The sequence below is a fragment of the Argiope bruennichi genome, chromosome 1 (assembly GCF_947563725.1).
Source record: "Argiope bruennichi chromosome 1, qqArgBrue1.1, whole genome shotgun sequence".
Classification (NCBI taxonomy): Eukaryota; Metazoa; Arthropoda; class Arachnida; order Araneae; family Araneidae; genus Argiope; species Argiope bruennichi.
The window spans coordinates 116,551,242-116,563,991 of NC_079151.1; the positions used below are offsets into that span (position 1 = coordinate 116,551,242).

The window sequence follows — 12,750 nt, forward strand, 5'->3', positions numbered from 1 at the left end:
TTTAGTTTTGTCTTCTTATAGGATATAGAGTATACATTTCCTTAAAATATTATTTTTTAGAAACAAAGTAATTTTCATGGCAGTGGTCGGATTCGAACATACGCCCTAAGAAGGACTGGTGCCTAAAACCAGTGCGTAAGACCACACGGCCACGCTAAAGCCGTGCAAGCTCCTTCATTGTTTATTCTTTTTTTTGTAAACTTATACGATAGAGATGATATATTTTCTTAAAATATAAGTTTTATAAATAAATTAATTTTCATGGCAGCGGTGGGATTCGAACCCACGCCCTAATAAGGACTGATGCCTAAAACCAGCGTCTTAGACCACTCGGCCACGCTACCTTCGTGCAAGTTGCTTCATTTTTTATTCTTTTTTTAGTTTTGTCTTCTTATAGGATATAAACGATATGTGTCCTTAAAATATAATTTTTTATAAATAAAGTATTTTTCATGGCAGCGGTGGGATTCGAACCCACGCCCTAAGAAGGACTGGTGCCTAAACCAGCGCCTTAGACCAATCGGCCACGCTACCTTCGTGCAAGGTGCTTCATTTTTTATTCTTTTTTTAGTTTTCTCTTCTTATAGGGTAAAAGCGATATATGTCCTTAAAATTTAATTTTTTATAAATAAGGCAATTTTCATGGCAGCGGTGGGATTCGATCCCACGCCCTACGAAGGACTGATGCCTAAAACCAGCGTCTTAGACCACTCGGCCGCGCTACCTTCCTGCAAGTTGCTTCTTTGTTTATTCTTTTTTTAGTTTTGTCTTCTTATAGGATATAAACGATATATGTCCTTAAAATATAATTTTTTATAAATAAAGTAATTTTCATGGCAGCGGTGGGATTCGAACCCAGGCCCTAAGAAGGACTGGTGCCTAAAACCAGCGCCTTAGACCACTCGGCCACGCTACCTTCGTGCTAGTTGCTTCATTGTTTATTCTTTTTTTAGTTTTGTCTTCTTATAGGATAGAGCGTATATATTTCCTTAAAATATAATTTTTTATAAACAAATTAATTTTCATGGCAGAGGTGGGATTCGAAACCACGCCCTAAGAAGGACTGGTGCCTAAAACGAGCGCCTTAGACCACTCGGCCACGCTACCTTCGTACAAGGTGCTTCATTGTTTATTCTTTTTTTAGTTTTGTCTTCTTATAGTATATAAACGATATATGTCCTTAAAATATAAATTTTTATAAACAAAGTACTTTTCATGGCAGCGGTTGGATTCGAACCCACGCCCTAAGAAGGACTGGTGCCTGAAACCAGCGCCTTAGACCACTCGGCCACGCTACCTTCGTGCTAGTTGCTTCATTGTTTATTCTTTTTTTAGTTTTGTCTTCTTATAGGATAGTGAGTATATATTTCCTTAAAATATAATTTTTTATAAATAAACTAATTTTCATGGCAGCGGTGGGATTCGAACACACGCCCTAAGAAGGACTGGTGCCTAAAACCAGCGTCTTAGACCACTCTGCCACGCTACCTTTTTGCAACTTGCTTCTTTGTTTATTCTTTTTTTAGTTTTGTCTTCTTATAGGATATAAAGGATATATGTCCTTAAAATATAATTTTTTATAAATAGAGTAATTTTCATGGCAGCGGTGGGATTCGAACCAACTCCCTAAGAAGGACTGGTGCCTAAAACCAGCGCCTTAGACCACTCGGTCACGCTACCTTCGAGCAAGTTGCTTCTTTGTTTATTTATTTTTTAGTTTTGTCTTCTTATATGATATAAACGATATATGTCCTTAAAATATAATTTTTTTATAAATAAAGTAATTTTCATGGCAGAGGTGGAATTCGAACCCACGCCCTGAAAAGGGCTGGTGCCTAAAACCAGCGCCTTAGACCACTCGGCCACGCTACCTCCGTGCAAGTTGCTTCTTTGTTTATTTATTTTTTAGTTTTGTCTTCTTATAGGATATAAACGATATATGTCCTTAAAATATAATTTTTATAAACAATGTAATTTTCATGGCAGCGGTGGGATTCGAACCCAGGCCCTAAGAAGGACTGGTGAATAAAACCAGCGCCTTAGACCACTCGCCCACGCTACCTTCTTGCAAGGTGCTTCATTGTTTATTCTTTTTTTAGTTTTGTCTTCTTATAGGATATAAACAATATATGTCCTTAAAATATAATTTTTTATAAATAAAGTAATTTTCTTGGCAGCGGTGGGATTCGAACCAACGCCCTAAGATGGACTGGTGCATAAAACCAGCGCCTTAGACCACTCGGCCACGCTACCTTCGTGCAAGTTGCTTCTTTGTTTATTTATTTTTTAGTTTTGTCTTCTTATAGAATATAAATGATATATGTCTTTAAAATATAATTTTTTATAAACAAAGTAATTTTCATGGCAGCGGTGGGATTCGAAGCAACGCCCTAAGAAGGACTAGTGCCTAAAACAAGCGCCTTAGACCACTCGGCCACGCTACCTTCGTGCAAGTTGCTTCATTGTTTATTCTTTTTTTAGTTTTGTCTTCTTATAGGATAGAGAGTATATATTTCCTTAAAATATAATTTTTTATAAATAAGGTAATTTTCTTGGCAGCGGCGTGATTCGAACCCACGCCCTAAGATGGACTGGTGCCTAAAACCAGCGCCTTAGACCACTCGGCCACGCTACCTTCGTGCAAGGTGCTTCATTTTTTATTCTTTTTTTAGTTTTGTCTTCTTATAGGATATAAACGATATATGTCCTTAAAATATAATTTTTTATAAATAAACTAATTTTCATGGCAGCGGTGGGATTCGAACACACGCCCTAAGAAGGACTGGTGCCTAAAACCAGCGTCTTAGACCACTCGGCCACGCTACCTTTTCGCAACTTTCTTCTTTGTTTATTCTTTTTTTAGTTTTGTCCTCTTATAGGATATAAAGGATATATGTCCTTAAAATATAATTTTTTATAAATAAAGTAATTTTCATGGCAGCGGTGGGATTCGAACCTACGCCCTAGTTAGGACTGGCTCCTAAAACCAGCGCCTTATACCACTCGGCCACGCTACCTTCGTGCAAGGTGCTTCATTTTTTATATTTTTTTTAGTTTTGTCTTCTTATAGGATATAAACGATATATGTCCTTAAAATATAATTTTTTATAAATAAAGTAATTTTCATGGCAGCGGTGGGATTCGAAGCAACGCCCTAATAAGGACTGGCGCCTAAAACCAGCGCCTTAGACCACTCGGTCACGCTACCTTCGTGCAAGTTGCTTCATTGTTTATTCTTTTTTTAGTTTTGTCTTCTTATAGGATAGAGAGTATATATTTCCTTAAAATATAATTTTTTATAAACGAAGTAATTTTCATGGCAGCGGTTGGATTCGAACTAACGCCCTAAGAAGGACTGATGCCTAAAACCATCGCCTTAGACCACTCGGCCACGCTACCTTCGGGCAAAGTGCTTCATTTTTTATTCTTTTTTTAGTTTTGTCTTCTTATAGGATATAAACGATATATGTCCTTAAATTATAATTTTTTATAAATAAAGTAATTTTCTTGGCAGCGGTGGGATTCGAACCCACGCCCTAAGAAGGACTGGTGCCTAAAACCAGCGCCTTAGACCACTCGGCCACGCTACCTTCGTGCAAGTTGCTTCTTTGTTTATTTATTTTTTAGTTTTGTCTTCTTATAGGATATAAATGATATATGTCTTTAAAATATAATTTTTATAAACAAAGTAATTTTCATGGCAGCGGTGGGATTCGAACCCACGCCCTAAGAAGGACTGGTGCCTAAAACCAGCGTCTTAGACCACTCGGCCACGCTACCTTCGTGCAAGTTGCTTCATTGTTTATTCTTTTTTTAGTTTTGTCTTCTTATAAGATAAAGAGTATATATTTCTTTAAAATATAACTTTTTATAAATAAAGTAATTTTCTTGGCAGCGGTGGGATTCGAACCCACGCCCTAAGAAGGACTGGTGCCTAAAACCAGCGCCTTAGCCCACTCGGCCACGCAACCTTCGTGCTAGTTGCTTTATTGTTTATTCTTTTTTTAGTTTTGTCTTCTTATAGGATAGAGAGTATATATTTAGTTAAAATATAATTTTTTATAAACAAAGTAGTTTTCATGGCAGCAGTGGCAATGGAATCCACGCCCTAAGAAGGACTTATGATTGACACCAGCGCCTTAGACCACTCGGCTACGCTAAAGCCGTACAAGTTAATTCTTTGTTTATTCTTTTTTGTAATTTTATACGATAGAGATGATATTTTTTTTTAAATATATTTTTTATAAATAAATTAATTTTCATGGCAGCGGTGGGATTCGAACCCACGCCCTAATAAGGACTGGCGCCTGAAACCAGCACCTTAGACCACTCGGCCACGCTACCTTCGTGCAAGGTGCTTCATTTTTTATATTTTTTTTAGTTTTGTCTTCTTATAGGATATAAACGATATATGTCATTAAAATATAATTTTTTATAAACAAAGTAATTTTCATGGCAGCGGTGGGATTCGAAGCAACGCCCTAAGAAGGACTGGTGCCTAAAACCAGCGCCTTAGACCACTCGGCCACGCTACCTTCGTGCAAGTTGCTTCATTGTTTATTCTTTTTTTAGTTTTGTCTTCTTATAGGATAGAGAGTATATATTTCCTTAAAATATAATTTTTTATAAACGAAGTAATTTTCATGGCAGCGGTTGGATTCGAACTAACGCCCTAAGAAGGACTGATGCCTAAAACCATCGCCTTAGACCACTCGGCCACGCTACCTTCGGGCAAAGTGCTTCATTTTTTATTCTTTTTTTAGTTTTGTCTTCTTATAGGATATAAACGATATATGTCCTTAAAATATAATTTTTTATAAATAAAGTAATTTTCTTGGCAGCGGTGGGATTCGAACCCACGCCCTAAGAAGGACTGGTGCCTAAAACCAGCGCCTTAGACCACTCGGCCACGCTACCTTCGTGCAAGTTGCTTCTTTGTTTATTTATTTTTTAGTTTTGTCTTCTTATAGGATATAAATGATATATGTCTTTAAAATATAATTTTTATAAACAAAGTAATTTTCATGGCAGCGGTGGGATTCGAACCCACGCCCTAAGAAGGACTGGTGCCTAAAACCAGCGTCTTAGACCACTCGGCCACGCTACCTTCGTGCAAGTTGCTTCATTGTTTATTCTTTTTTTAGTTTTGTCTTCTTATAAGATAAAGAGTATATATTTCTTTAAAATATAACTTTTTATAAATAAAGTAATTTTCTTGGCAGCGGTGGGATTCGAACCCACGCCCTAAGAAGGACTGGTGCCTAAAACCAGCGCCTTAGACCACTCGGCCACGCAACCTTCGTGCTAGTTGCTTTATTGTTTATTCTTTTTTTAGTTTTGTCTTCTTATAGGATAGAGAGTATATATTTAGTTAAAATATAATTTTTTATAAACAAAGTAGTTTTCATGGCAGCAGTGGCATTGGAACCCACGCCCTAAGAAGGACTTATGATTGACACCAGCGCCTTAGACCACTCGGCTACGCTAAAGCCGTACAAGTTAATTCTTTGTTTATTCTTTTTTGTAATTTTATACGATAGAGATGATATTTTTTTTAAATATATTTTTTATAAATAAATTAATTTTCATGGCAGCGGTGGGATTCGAACCCACGCCCTAATAAGGACTGGCGCCTGAAACCAGCACCTTAGACCACTCGGCCACGCTGCCTTCGTGCAAGGTGCTTCATTTTTTATATTTTTTTTAGTTTTGTCTTCTTATAGGATATAAACGATATATGTCATTAAAATATAATTTTTTATAAACAAAGTAATTTTCATGGCAGCGGTGGGATTCGAAGCAACGCCCTAAGAAGGACTGGTGCCTAAAACCAGCGCCTTAGACCACTCGGCCACGCTACCTTCGTGCTAGTTGCTTCATTGGTTATTCTTTTTTTAGTTTTGTCTTCTTATAGGATAGTGAGTATATATTTCCTTAAAATATAATTTTTTATAAACAAAATAATTTTCACGGCAGAGGTGGGATTCGAACCCACGCCCTAAGAAGGACTGGTGCCTAAAACCAGCGCCTTAGACCACTCGGCCACGCTACCTTCGTGCAAGTTGCTTCTTTGTTTATTTATTTTTTAGTTTTGTCTTCTTATAGGATATAAATGATATATGTCTTTAAAATATAATTTTTATAAACAAAGTAATTTTCATGGCAGCGGTGGGATTCGAACCCACGCCCTAAGAAGGACTGGTGCCTAAAACCAGCGTCTTAGACCACTCGGCCACGCTACCTTCGTGCAAGTTGCTTCATTGTTTATTCTTTTTTTAGTTTTGTCTTCTTATAAGATAAAGAGTATATATTTCTTTAAAATATAACTTTTTATAAATAAAGTAATTTTCTTGGCAGCGGTGGGATTCGAACCCACGCCCTAAGAAGGACTGGTGCCTAAAACCAGCGCCTTAGCCCACTCGGCCACGCAACCTTCGTGCTAGTTGCTTTATTGTTTATTCTTTTTTTAGTTTTGTCTTCTTATAGGATAGAGAGTATATATTTAGTTAAAATATAATTTTTTATAAACAAAGTAGTTTTCATGGCAGCAGTGGCATTGGAACCCACGCCCTAAGAAGGACTTATGATTGACACCAGCGCCTTAGACCACTCGGCTACGCTAAAGCCGTACAAGTTAATTCTTTGTTTATTCTTTTTTGTAATTTTATACGATAGAGATGATATTTTTTTTTAAATATATTTTTTATAAATAAATTAATTTTCATGGCAGCGGTGGGATTCGAACCCACGCCCTAATAAGGACTGGCGCCTGAAACCAGCACCTCAGACCACTCGGCCACGCTACCTTCGTGCAAGGTGCTTCATTTTTTATATTTTTTTTAGTTTTGTCTTCTTATAGGATATAAACGATATATGTCATTAAAATATAATTTTTTATAAACAAAGTAATTTTCATGGCAGCGGTGGGATTCGAAGCAACGCCCTAAGAAGGACTGGTGCCTAAAACCAGCGCCTTAGACCACTCGGCCACGCTACCTTCGTGCAAGTTGCTTCATTGTTTATTCTTTTTTTAGTTTTGTCTTCTTATAGGATAGAGAGTATATATTTCCTTAAAATATAATTTTTTATAAACGAAGTAATTTTCATGGCAGCGGTTGGATTCGAACTAACGCCCTAAGAAGGACTGATGCCTAAAACCATCGCCTTAGACCACTCGGCCACGCTACCTTCGGGCAAAGTGCTTCATTTTTTATTCTTTTTTTAGTTTTGTCTTCTTATAGGATATAAACGATATATGTCCTTAAAATATAATTTTTTATAAATAAAGTAATTTTCTTGGCAGCGGTGGGATTCGAACCCACGCCCTAAGAAGGACTGGTGCCTAAAACCAGCGCCTTAGACCACTCGGCCACGCTACCTTCGTGCAAGTTGCTTCTTTGTTTATTTATTTTTTAGTTTTGTCTTCTTATAGGATATAAATGATATATGTCTTTAAAATATAATTTTTATAAACAAAGTAATTTTCATGGCAGCGGTGGGATTCGAACCCACGCCCTAAGAAGGACTGGTGCCTAAAACCAGCGTCTTAGACCACTCGGCCACGCTACCTTCGTGCAAGTTGCTTCATTGTTTATTCTTTTTTTAGTTTTGTCTTCTTATAAGATAAAGAGTATATATTTCTTTAAAATATAACTTTTTATAAATAAAGTAATTTTCTTGGCAGCGGTGGGATTCGAACCCACGCCCTAAGAAGGACTGGTGCCTAAAACCAGCGCCTTAGACCACTCGGCCACGCAACCTTCGTGCTAGTTGCTTTATTGTTTATTCTTTTTTTAGTTTTGTCTTCTTATAGGATAGAGAGTATATATTTAGTTAAAATATAATTTTTTATAAACAAAGTAGTTTTCATGGCAGCAGTGGCATTGGAACCCACGCCCTAAGAAGGACTTATGATTGACACCAGCGCCTTAGACCACTCGGCTACGCTAAAGCCGTACAAGTTAATTCTTTGTTTATTCTTTTTTGTAATTTTATACGATAGAGATGATATTTTTTTTAAATATATTTTTTATAAATAAATTAATTTTCATGGCAGCGGTGGGATTCGAACCCACGCCCTAATAAGGACTGGCGCCTGAAACCAGCACCTTAGACCACTCGGCCACGCTGCCTTCGTGCAAGGTGCTTCATTTTTTATATTTTTTTTAGTTTTGTCTTCTTATAGGATATAAACGATATATGTCATTAAAATATAATTTTTTATAAACAAAGTAATTTTCATGGCAGCGGTGGGATTCGAAGCAACGCCCTAAGAAGGACTGGTGCCTAAAACCAGCGCCTTAGACCACTCGGCAACGCTACCTTCGTGCTAGTTGCTTCATTGGTTATTCTTTTTTTAGTTTTGTCTTCTTATAGGATAGTGAGTATATATTTCCTTAAAATATAATTTTTTATAAACAAAATAATTTTCACGGCAGAGGTGGGATTCGAACCCACGCCCTAAGAAGGACTGGTGCCTAAAACCAGCACCTTAGACCACTCGGCCACGCTACCTTCCTGCAAGTTGCTTCATTGTTTATTCTTTTTTTAGTTTTGTCTTCTTATAATATATAAACGATATATGTCCTTAAAATATAATTTTTTATAAATAAAGTAATTTTCTTGGCAGCGGTGGGATTCGAACCCACGCCCTAAGAAGGACTGATGCCTAAAACCAGCGCCTTAGACCACTCGGCCACGCTACCTTCGTGCAAGTTGCTTCTTTGTTTATTCTTTTTTTAGTTTTGTCTTCTTATAGGATATAAACGATATATGACCTTAAAATATATTTTTTTATAAATAAAGTACTTTTCATGGCAGCGGTGGGATTCGAACCCACGCACTAAGAAGGGCTGGTGCCTAAAACCAGCGCCTTTGACCACTCGGCCACGCTACCTTCGTGCAAGTTGCTTCTTTGTTTATTTATTTTTTAGTTTTGTCTTCTTATAGGATATAAACGATATATGTCTTTAAAATATAATTTTTTATAAACAAAGTAATTTTCATGGCAGCGGTGGGATTCGAACCCACGCCCTAAGAAGAACTGGTGCCTAAAACCAGCGCCTTAGACCACTCGGACACGCTACCTTCGTGCAAGTTGCTTCATTGTTTATTCTTTTTTTAGTTTTGTCTTCTTATAAGATAGAGTGTATATATTTCCTTAAAATATAATTTTTTATAAACAAAGTAATTTTTATGGCAGCAGTGGCATTCGAACCCACGCCTTAAGAAGGACTTATGATTGAAACCAGCGCCTTAGACCACTCGGCCACGCTAAAGCCGTACAAGTTAATTCTTTGTTTATTTTTTTTTGAAATCTTATACGATAGAGATGATATTTTTTTTTAAATATATTTTTTATAAATAAATTTTCATGGCAGCAGTGGGATTCGAACCAACGCCCTAATAAGGACTGGCGCCTAAAACCAGCGCCTTAGACCACTCGGTCACGCTACCTTCGTGCAAGTTGCTTCATTGTTTATTCTTTTTTTAGTTTTGTCTTCTTATAGGATAGAGAGTATATATTTCCTTAAAATATAATATTTTATAAACGAAGTTATTTTCATGGCAGCGGTTGGATTCGAACTAACGGCCTAAGAAGGACTGATGCCTAAAACCAGCGCCTTAGACCACTCGGCCACGCTACCTTCCTGCAAGTTGCTTCATTGTTTATTCTTTTTTTAGTTTTGTCTTCTTATATGATATAAACGATATATGTCCTTAAAATATAATTTTTTATAAACAAAGTAATTTTCATGGCAACGGTGGGATTCGAACCCACGCCTTAAGAAGGACTTGTGCCTAAAACCAGCGCCTTAGACCACTCGGCCACGCTATCTTCGTGCGAGTTGCTTCATTGTTTATTCTTTTTTTAGTTTTGTCTTCTTATAGGATAGAGAGTATACATTTCCTTAAAATATAATTTTTTATAAACAAAGTAATTTTCATGGCAGTGGTGGGATTCGAACCCACGCCCTAAGAAGGACTGGTGCCTAAAACCAGCGCCTTAGACCACTCGGCCATGCAACCTTCGTTCTAGTTGCTTCATTGTTTATTCTTTTTTTAGTTTTGTCTTCTTATAGGATAGAGAGTACATATTTAATTAAAATATAATTTTTTATAAACAAAGTAATTTTCATGGCAGCGGTGGGATTCGAACCCACGCCCTAAGAAGGACTGGTGCCTAAAACCAGCGCCTTAGACCACTCGGCCACGCTACCTTCGTGCAAGATGCTTCATTGTTTATTCTTTTTTTAGTGTTGTCTTCTTATAGGATAGAGAGTATATATTTCCTTAAAATATAATTTTTTAAAAATAAAGTAATTTTCTTGGCAGCGGTTTGATTCGGACCCACGCCCTAAGATGGACTGGTGCCTAAAAGCAGCGCCTTAGACCACTCGGCCACGTTACCTTCGTGCAAGGTGCTTCATTTTTTATTCTTTTTTTAGTTTTCTCTTCTTATAGGGTAAAAAGGATATATGTCCTTAAAATATAATTTTTTATAAACAAAGTAATTTTCATGGCAGCGGTGGGATTCGAACCCACGCCCTGAGAAGGACTGGTGCCTAAAACCAGCGCCTTAGACCACTCGGCCACGCTACCTTCGTGCAAGGCGCTTCATTGTTTATTCTTTTTTTAGTTTTGTCTTCTTATAGGATAGAGACGATATATTTTCTTAAAATATAATTTTTTATAAATAAAGTAATTTTCTTGGCAGCGGTGGGTCTCGAACCCACGCCCTAATAAGGACTGGTGCCTAAAACCAGCGCCTTAGAGCACTCGGCCACGCTACCTTCGTGCAAGGTGCTTCATTTTTTATTCTTTTTTTAGTTTTGTCTCCTTATAGGATATAAAGGATATATGTCCTTAAAATAAAATTTTTTATAAATAAATTAATTTTCATGGCAGCGGTGGGATTCGAACCCACGCCCTAAGAAGGACTGGTGCCTAAAACCAGCGTCTTAGACCACTCGGCCGGGCTACCTTCGTGCAAGTTGCTTCTTTGTTTATTCTTTTTTTAGTTTTGTCTTCTTATAGGATATAAACGATATATGTCCTTAAAATATAATTTTTTATAAACAAAGGGATTTTCATGGCAGCGGTGGGATTCGAACCCACTCCCTAAGAAGGACTGGTGCCTAAAACCAGCGCCTTAGACCACTCGGCCACGTGACATTAGTGCAAGGTGCTTCTTTGTTTATTCTTTTTTTAGTTTTGTCTTCTTATAGGATATAAACGATATATGTCCTTAAAATATAATTTTTTATAAATGATGTAATTTTCTTGTCAGCGGTGTAATTCAAACCCACGCCCTAAGAAGGACTGGTGCCTAAAACCAGCGCGTAAGACCACACGGCCACGCTAAAGCCGTGCACGCTCCTTCATTGTTTATTCTTTTTTTTTTTTGTAAACTTATACGATAGAGATGATATATTTTCTTAAAATATAAGTTTTATAAATAAATTAATTTTCATGGCAGCGGTGGGATTCGAACCCACGCACTAATAAGGACTGGCGCCTAAAACCAGCGCCTTAGACCACTCGGCCACGCTACCTTCCTGCAAGTTGCTTCTTTGTTTATTCTTTTTTTAGTTTTGTCTTCTTATAGGATATAAACGATATATGTCCTTAAAATAAAATTTTTTATAAATAAATTAATTTTCATGGCAGCGGTGGGATTCGAACCCACGCCCTAAGAAGGACTGGTGCCTAAAACCAGCGTCTTAGACCACTCGGCCGCGCTACCTTCGTGCAAGTTGCTTATTTGTTTATTCTTTTTTTAGTTTTGTCTTCTTATAGGATATAAACGATATATGTCCTTAAAATATAATTTTTTATAAACAAAGGGATTTTCATGGCAGCGGTGGGATTCGAACCCACTCCCTAAGAAGGACTGGTGCCTAAAACCAGCGCCTTAGACCACTCGGCCACGTGACATTCGTGCAAGGTGCTTCTTTGTTTATTCTTTTTTTAGTTTTGTCTTCTTATAGGATATAAACGATATATGTCCTTAAAATATAATTTTTTATAAATGATGTAATTTTCTTGTCAGCGGTGTAATTCAAACCCACGCCCTAAGAAGGACTGGTGCCTAAAACCAGCGCGTAAGACCACACGGCCACGCTAAAGCCGTGCACGCTCCTTCATTGTTTATTCTTTTTTTTTTTTTGTAAACTTATACGATAGAGATGATATATTTTCTTAAAATATAAATTTTATAAATAAATTAATTTTCATGGCAGCGGTGGGATTCGAACCCACGCACTAATAAGGACTGGCGCCTAAAACCAGCGCCTTAGACCACTCGGCCACGCTACCTTCCTGCAAGTTGCTTCTTTGTTTATTCTTTTTTTAGTTTTGTCTTCTTATAGGATATAAACGATATATGTCCTTAAAATATAATTTTTTATAAATAAAGTAATTTTCATATCAGAGGTGGGATTCGAACCCACGCCCTAAAAAGGACTGGTGCCTAAAACCAGCGCCTTAGACCACTCGGCCACGCTACCTTCGCGCAAGTTGCTTCTTTGTTTATTCTTTTTTTAGTTTTGTCTTCTTATAGGATAGAGAGTATATATTTCCTTAAAATATAATTTTTTAAAAATAAAGTAATTTTCTTGGCAGCGGTTTGATTCGAACCCACGCCCTAAGAAGGACTGGTGCCTAAAATCAGCGTCTTAGACCACGCGGCCGCGCTACCTTCGTGCAAGTTGCTTCTTTGTTTATTCTTTTTTTAGTTTTGTCTTCTTA

The 12,750-nt window shown here is 37.2% G+C and overlaps 30 non-coding genes across 30 annotated transcripts; all 30 read right to left on the bottom strand.

The window, feature by feature from the left end:
* Nucleotides 1-262: 262 nt before the first annotated feature.
* On the bottom strand, nucleotides 263-344 carry Trnal-uag (transfer RNA leucine (anticodon UAG)). The gene has a single exon. It is a non-coding gene; the product is annotated as a tRNA-Leu (tRNA).
* A 490-nt stretch (nucleotides 345-834) lies between these two features.
* Trnal-uag (transfer RNA leucine (anticodon UAG)) lies at nucleotides 835-916 on the bottom strand. Its single transcript has one exon. It is a non-coding gene; the product is annotated as a tRNA-Leu (tRNA).
* Nucleotides 917-1,216: 300 nt separating this feature from the next.
* Trnal-cag (transfer RNA leucine (anticodon CAG)) lies at nucleotides 1,217-1,298 on the bottom strand. The gene has a single exon. It is a non-coding gene; the product is annotated as a tRNA-Leu (tRNA).
* An 873-nt stretch (nucleotides 1,299-2,171) lies between these two features.
* Nucleotides 2,172-2,253, bottom strand: Trnai-uau (transfer RNA isoleucine (anticodon UAU)). The gene has a single exon. It is a non-coding gene; the product is annotated as a tRNA-Ile (tRNA).
* A 300-nt stretch (nucleotides 2,254-2,553) lies between these two features.
* Nucleotides 2,554-2,635, bottom strand: Trnal-uag (transfer RNA leucine (anticodon UAG)). The gene has a single exon. It is a non-coding gene; the product is annotated as a tRNA-Leu (tRNA).
* A 300-nt stretch (nucleotides 2,636-2,935) lies between these two features.
* On the bottom strand, nucleotides 2,936-3,017 carry Trnal-uag (transfer RNA leucine (anticodon UAG)). The gene has a single exon. It is a non-coding gene; the product is annotated as a tRNA-Leu (tRNA).
* A 491-nt stretch (nucleotides 3,018-3,508) lies between these two features.
* Nucleotides 3,509-3,590, bottom strand: Trnal-uag (transfer RNA leucine (anticodon UAG)). The gene has a single exon. It is a non-coding gene; the product is annotated as a tRNA-Leu (tRNA).
* A 108-nt stretch (nucleotides 3,591-3,698) lies between these two features.
* Nucleotides 3,699-3,780, bottom strand: Trnal-uag (transfer RNA leucine (anticodon UAG)). Its single transcript has one exon. It is a non-coding gene; the product is annotated as a tRNA-Leu (tRNA).
* Nucleotides 3,781-3,889: 109 nt separating this feature from the next.
* On the bottom strand, nucleotides 3,890-3,971 carry Trnal-uag (transfer RNA leucine (anticodon UAG)). The gene has a single exon. It is a non-coding gene; the product is annotated as a tRNA-Leu (tRNA).
* A 291-nt stretch (nucleotides 3,972-4,262) lies between these two features.
* Trnal-cag (transfer RNA leucine (anticodon CAG)) lies at nucleotides 4,263-4,344 on the bottom strand. Its single transcript has one exon. It is a non-coding gene; the product is annotated as a tRNA-Leu (tRNA).
* A 491-nt stretch (nucleotides 4,345-4,835) lies between these two features.
* Nucleotides 4,836-4,917, bottom strand: Trnal-uag (transfer RNA leucine (anticodon UAG)). The gene has a single exon. It is a non-coding gene; the product is annotated as a tRNA-Leu (tRNA).
* A 108-nt stretch (nucleotides 4,918-5,025) lies between these two features.
* Nucleotides 5,026-5,107, bottom strand: Trnal-uag (transfer RNA leucine (anticodon UAG)). The gene has a single exon. It is a non-coding gene; the product is annotated as a tRNA-Leu (tRNA).
* A 109-nt stretch (nucleotides 5,108-5,216) lies between these two features.
* On the bottom strand, nucleotides 5,217-5,298 carry Trnal-uag (transfer RNA leucine (anticodon UAG)). The gene has a single exon. It is a non-coding gene; the product is annotated as a tRNA-Leu (tRNA).
* Nucleotides 5,299-5,588: 290 nt separating this feature from the next.
* On the bottom strand, nucleotides 5,589-5,670 carry Trnal-cag (transfer RNA leucine (anticodon CAG)). The gene has a single exon. It is a non-coding gene; the product is annotated as a tRNA-Leu (tRNA).
* Nucleotides 5,671-5,970: 300 nt separating this feature from the next.
* On the bottom strand, nucleotides 5,971-6,052 carry Trnal-uag (transfer RNA leucine (anticodon UAG)). The gene has a single exon. It is a non-coding gene; the product is annotated as a tRNA-Leu (tRNA).
* Nucleotides 6,053-6,160: 108 nt separating this feature from the next.
* On the bottom strand, nucleotides 6,161-6,242 carry Trnal-uag (transfer RNA leucine (anticodon UAG)). Its single transcript has one exon. It is a non-coding gene; the product is annotated as a tRNA-Leu (tRNA).
* A 109-nt stretch (nucleotides 6,243-6,351) lies between these two features.
* Trnal-uag (transfer RNA leucine (anticodon UAG)) lies at nucleotides 6,352-6,433 on the bottom strand. Its single transcript has one exon. It is a non-coding gene; the product is annotated as a tRNA-Leu (tRNA).
* A 291-nt stretch (nucleotides 6,434-6,724) lies between these two features.
* Nucleotides 6,725-6,806, bottom strand: Trnal-cag (transfer RNA leucine (anticodon CAG)). The gene has a single exon. It is a non-coding gene; the product is annotated as a tRNA-Leu (tRNA).
* Nucleotides 6,807-7,297: 491 nt separating this feature from the next.
* Trnal-uag (transfer RNA leucine (anticodon UAG)) lies at nucleotides 7,298-7,379 on the bottom strand. The gene has a single exon. It is a non-coding gene; the product is annotated as a tRNA-Leu (tRNA).
* A 108-nt stretch (nucleotides 7,380-7,487) lies between these two features.
* On the bottom strand, nucleotides 7,488-7,569 carry Trnal-uag (transfer RNA leucine (anticodon UAG)). The gene has a single exon. It is a non-coding gene; the product is annotated as a tRNA-Leu (tRNA).
* Nucleotides 7,570-7,678: 109 nt separating this feature from the next.
* Nucleotides 7,679-7,760, bottom strand: Trnal-uag (transfer RNA leucine (anticodon UAG)). Its single transcript has one exon. It is a non-coding gene; the product is annotated as a tRNA-Leu (tRNA).
* Nucleotides 7,761-8,050: 290 nt separating this feature from the next.
* Trnal-cag (transfer RNA leucine (anticodon CAG)) lies at nucleotides 8,051-8,132 on the bottom strand. Its single transcript has one exon. It is a non-coding gene; the product is annotated as a tRNA-Leu (tRNA).
* A 300-nt stretch (nucleotides 8,133-8,432) lies between these two features.
* On the bottom strand, nucleotides 8,433-8,514 carry Trnal-uag (transfer RNA leucine (anticodon UAG)). The gene has a single exon. It is a non-coding gene; the product is annotated as a tRNA-Leu (tRNA).
* A 109-nt stretch (nucleotides 8,515-8,623) lies between these two features.
* Nucleotides 8,624-8,705, bottom strand: Trnal-uag (transfer RNA leucine (anticodon UAG)). Its single transcript has one exon. It is a non-coding gene; the product is annotated as a tRNA-Leu (tRNA).
* Nucleotides 8,706-8,814: 109 nt separating this feature from the next.
* Trnal-uag (transfer RNA leucine (anticodon UAG)) lies at nucleotides 8,815-8,896 on the bottom strand. The gene has a single exon. It is a non-coding gene; the product is annotated as a tRNA-Leu (tRNA).
* A 109-nt stretch (nucleotides 8,897-9,005) lies between these two features.
* Trnal-uag (transfer RNA leucine (anticodon UAG)) lies at nucleotides 9,006-9,087 on the bottom strand. The gene has a single exon. It is a non-coding gene; the product is annotated as a tRNA-Leu (tRNA).
* A 1,051-nt stretch (nucleotides 9,088-10,138) lies between these two features.
* On the bottom strand, nucleotides 10,139-10,220 carry Trnal-uag (transfer RNA leucine (anticodon UAG)). The gene has a single exon. It is a non-coding gene; the product is annotated as a tRNA-Leu (tRNA).
* A 300-nt stretch (nucleotides 10,221-10,520) lies between these two features.
* On the bottom strand, nucleotides 10,521-10,602 carry Trnal-uag (transfer RNA leucine (anticodon UAG)). Its single transcript has one exon. It is a non-coding gene; the product is annotated as a tRNA-Leu (tRNA).
* Nucleotides 10,603-11,473: 871 nt separating this feature from the next.
* On the bottom strand, nucleotides 11,474-11,555 carry Trnal-uag (transfer RNA leucine (anticodon UAG)). Its single transcript has one exon. It is a non-coding gene; the product is annotated as a tRNA-Leu (tRNA).
* Nucleotides 11,556-12,236: 681 nt separating this feature from the next.
* On the bottom strand, nucleotides 12,237-12,318 carry Trnal-uag (transfer RNA leucine (anticodon UAG)). The gene has a single exon. It is a non-coding gene; the product is annotated as a tRNA-Leu (tRNA).
* Between the last annotated feature and the right edge of the window lie 432 nt (nucleotides 12,319-12,750).